The following is a 4,710-nucleotide window of genomic DNA, read 5'->3' on the forward strand; positions in this document are numbered from 1 at the left end:
CAAATAAATGGTCAATTGCTTGTCCACCTTAGCTTCCATAAAGTCGATTAGAGCTTTGTTAGTGCAAGACAACAATGATTGAAATGGGCATAGCCCACTGCCTTTTGCTCCTTCTTTCTCCTCCTTCTCCAAGTACCTATTAGGGTACTTAGAGATCTTCTTCTCAGGAGCTTTTGATCTCTTATGTGTGTTCAAAATGAGGGGGTAGTCGGGTATTTATAGGCTTTCACGCATGTGATCTCTCAAATCTTGTGCCATGGGGCCCACCTCGCATAACACTTCCATTGCGCAATGTGTAACAACTTTTGCATACTTTCACAGTGTTGCGCGGACCCGCGCAACCACTATTCGTTGTGCGATCACACACAAAATTAGTATTTTTCTTTCATTTTCTTCTTTTACATTTGATTTCTTCACAACATTTCATCATTTTTTATGCTCTAACAGATGCCCACTTGATCCTTTGTTTGTTTTTTTTTTTATTATAATAAAGATAGGATCAACATCAATCCTCTCTATTCATGATTTCATCTCGTTGGGTGGGCTAGTACAACGCTTAATCGGATCCCACGCAACGCTAGTCGGGTCTAATCTTCTATAAATACTTGCCTTAGTCCTTCATTCCTCACTTTTCAAAATCTTGCTTAAGTCATCCTCGTGAATCAGTCATTCCCCATACAACGAACTTCCTTTACGCACAACCTTTGCGCAACGCTTTTCTTCTACGCGCAATCTACTCTAGTTTGCAGAATTTTTCTAAGTCTTGAAATTTTCCTAAGTTCTGAAACTCTATCTTTATGTAGAATTTTCTTCTGAATAGCCAAATTTTATTTGAATCTCTTTCAATTCTCATCTTATGACTAAGAATAAAAAGAGAGGAAAGACATCCGATAATCTTCAATCTATGGACAGACTCATGAAACAATCAAGAACTTCGGCCAATGAAATTTCACCTTTAAGAAAGAAGAGTCATGCATCCCACTCGAAGGCTGGAGAACTTTTCCAAAATACTTGGGATTGTATAGAACTTCATGAAGAAGCCTTTGAATTCTATAATCCTTTTGAGAATGAGAAAGTCGTCATCCCTATAAATTTACGATGTCACTGGTCGATTCTTCACAGTGAACCAACTGATCAAACGATTCGAAGAAATCTTGTTTCTGCAGATAAATGGATTATGACAGAAGCACAAAATTTAGAAGGATGTCTGGAAGAGAATGGATCTCGTCAAAAAGTCAGTAGAATTCATAAGATGCGATTCTTATGCCCATGCTATGATCCTCGACAACCTTTTCCTACCCATCATTTCGAAACCGCTCAGCAACAATTCTTCTCAAAAGGATTGTCGTGGGATATGGACGGATTCTTGACGATGGGTCTCTTATCACCACGAGATTATTATAGTGCATGGGCTCGAGCCATCACCCGAAAACATACCAATATTTTGAAGTAAATTGACCTTTTTGATGCAATCATAGCTACGTTAGAACATTTTTATGGAGACATGTCTATTTTAAAGGTTTTCTTGATCATTGGTATCCAATCACCAACTCGTTCCACCTTTCTTTAGGTGAGGTCAGTATTACTTTATGGGATCTCCTTTGTATAGCAAGTCTTCCTGTCATGGGCAATATTTTTAACAAATACGTACATTCGAATGAAGAATTTACTCGCATCTCCATGGAAAATAATAAGTCTGAAATTTCAAAGACTGCTATTGAACTCTTAGGAGAAATGGATAATTTTCATCAGGCCAATGAAATTCATTCCCTTGACTGGCTGGCTCATTTCTCCTGAAACTTATGGTATATTTCCTTTCTTTTCTTTCTCTCTCAAAATCTTCATCTTAATATATATATATATATATCGTATCACTATCTTGACAACTTTGCGAGTTAGAATCATCAAGACCTTAGAACTATTCGCGTGAATGTCAGGAATATTGCTAAATATAGTTCTTCTTGTGAAGTTGCTACTTTCTTAGCTTATTGACTGAGCTTAGTAATACTTCCTAGTTCAAAACAAGTAGAAATCATCGGACTTACACTTCTATTGAGTGGTTTATAGATTACTTCGATAATGTGTGTTTGCTACTCCCGTATGCACCTCAGCATGCAGCCAAAAGTGCCATATCCAGGATACATTTAAGACATCTAATCTGTGTATCATACATAGGGTTCGTAGGACTGTTTGGCCAAAATATCAGGCTATTAATGATCAAGCCCTAAAATGATCTTTTAAAATGGATGAACGGAATGGATGAAACACATACATCATGGTGGGGCCCACAGAGCATCGACCACCAGCCACCAGGATGGTGGTGGGGAGTAGCCAATCCGTTTTTGTCTCCAGCTGGAGACAGGCAGGATCTTTGAGTAGCCAATCCATTTCCATCTCCACCGTCCATTATATGAGCCACCTCATTTAGGCTCAGATTGACAATTCTGGATGTGATGCATAATTTAGGTGGACCACATCAAAGGGAACTATAACGGACATTGGGAAGGGTAATGGCCAAATATTCTAATTAGTGGTTGGGATCAGCGTAACTAAATCAAGTTCATTAATGGGCTCATCCACAGTAGGTCTGGACAGATGAATGGTTTGGATATCATACACATATGACGTGTGTACTAAGATGGTGTGGTTGATAACTATGATTTAGATGGTGGACTTTTAGCCTCGGTTCCTATATAATTGAGGCTAAAAAGTTGACTTATAGCTTCACTTTCCTAGTAACTGAGGTAAAAAAGTAAACTTTTAACCTCAATTTCCTAGCAACTAAGGCAAAATAGTAGACTTTTTGCCTTGGTTCTTATGCAACTGAGGCTAAAAAGTTGACTAATAGCTTAGGCAAAATAGTAAACTTTTAGCCTCGATTCCTATGCAACTGAGGCTAAAAAGTTGACTTATAGGTTCACTTTCCTAGCAATTAAGCCTAAAAAGTAAACTTTTAACCTCCATTTCTTACTAACTGAATCAAAATAGTAAACTTTTAACCTCGGTTCCTATGCAATTGAGGCTAAAAATTTGACTTATAGCTTCACTTTCCCAGCAACTGAGGTTAAAAATTGAACTTTTAACTTCAATTTCTTACTGACTGAGGCAAAATAGTAGACTTTTTAGCCTCGGTTCCTTAGCAACCAAGGCTAAAAAACACATTTAACCTCCATTTTTTCAACTGAGGCTAAAAAATTGTGGTTAAAGGCATATTTTCTTGTAGTGAATATAGGGTTGGGATATAGTAATAACTCAGTAAGATCAATGTCGATACATAAGAAACTTGGTGAGAATATACTACGAGTTTAATTTAAGAACATAGTTGGTTTGAATTTTTACTCCAATAGATTAGAGTTGTTAAAATAATGATAAAAAGGACTAATGATCCGATAATTCTCAATCAATAGACTTTGAATTCAATTTGTTTTTTGGAGTTGATAACTCAATTAGAACTAGATTTCAATCCATTCTAATCAAAATATAACGCATTAATATAAATAAAAAAATATCAGATATACATTAGAATCTTGATAAGCTTGATCTCTCATGAAGATTTAGGTAATCACATCACATGAAATTTAAAGCATCTAATGTACTCGAATGCGACAATAGATCAAATAACTTTACAGATTGATTACTTCCCCAATTTAGGAATTCAATCACATCTAATCATAATTCAATATAAAAACTTGAACCTTCATTGAAGAAACGAATTAAAATATCAAATATCCATTTAAATGTTTATCCCTTAGCCTTAACTAAGATATTAGCTAATCAAACACATGATTAAATTAAAACTAAAAAATAAAACCATAACAACCAACTAGAACTTAAGGATTAGATAAAAATGAGGACTCCTAGGAGGCTTCACAACTTATTGCTCTATTCCTTCTACCCCAATTCCTACCTAGGAAAGCTTAAAACACCCCTCTAAATACAAAATGTCCACACCAATTTGAAACTGACTTCAATTTATGCACTTTTATTATGCTTCAGTTGTAATTGACCGTGGCTTTTGGTTGTACTGAACATACTTTCAATCACACTGAATTAGTGTTCGGTTGCAACCGAATTTAATCTAAAATATATCTGAAGTCTCTGTCTCCCTTAGGTCGCACCTAACCTCCCTTAGGTAAGATCGAATTTGGCTTTGATCGGACCTAAGGTTGAACCGAATTAAGTTTGAAAATCTTAAATTGTTGCTGGATTGTTCTGTGCACATTCAGTTGGACTGAACCAACCTTAGGTGGGACCGAACAGTTTGTTATTTATATTATTTATACTGCATGATTTTTCAGTCTTTTCTCCATCTTTTGTACTTGGTTTTCTTTGATCTTTGACATGCAAATTCTTCATTAATAACTTCTAATTCTCCAAGTCTTCTCTTGATTATTCTTTTAAACTTTAATACTCCTTCTTAGCTTTCTTTCATCTTTGCTCCCCGGATTACCTCGCATGTGCAAAATAAATGTTAGTTAATCAATTAAGTACTTTGAATGTATGGAAACTAATGCTATTGAGAGGATAAATATATAATATTTAGATATTATCAATACATAATACATATATCAAAGTGGGCCACATGGTAACTCCATGGTAAGGGCCGCGCAATCTTGGGTGAGACTGGGGTCTCACCTAATCCTCTCTCATTTGGAAGTTATTGGGAAGAGTACAATTGCACTGTATTCTGGACATGACAAGGCTCTGGTG

The sequence above is a fragment of the Magnolia sinica genome, chromosome 12 (assembly GCF_029962835.1).
Source record: "Magnolia sinica isolate HGM2019 chromosome 12, MsV1, whole genome shotgun sequence".
Lineage (NCBI taxonomy): Eukaryota > Viridiplantae > Streptophyta > Magnoliopsida > Magnoliales > Magnoliaceae > Magnolia > Magnolia sinica.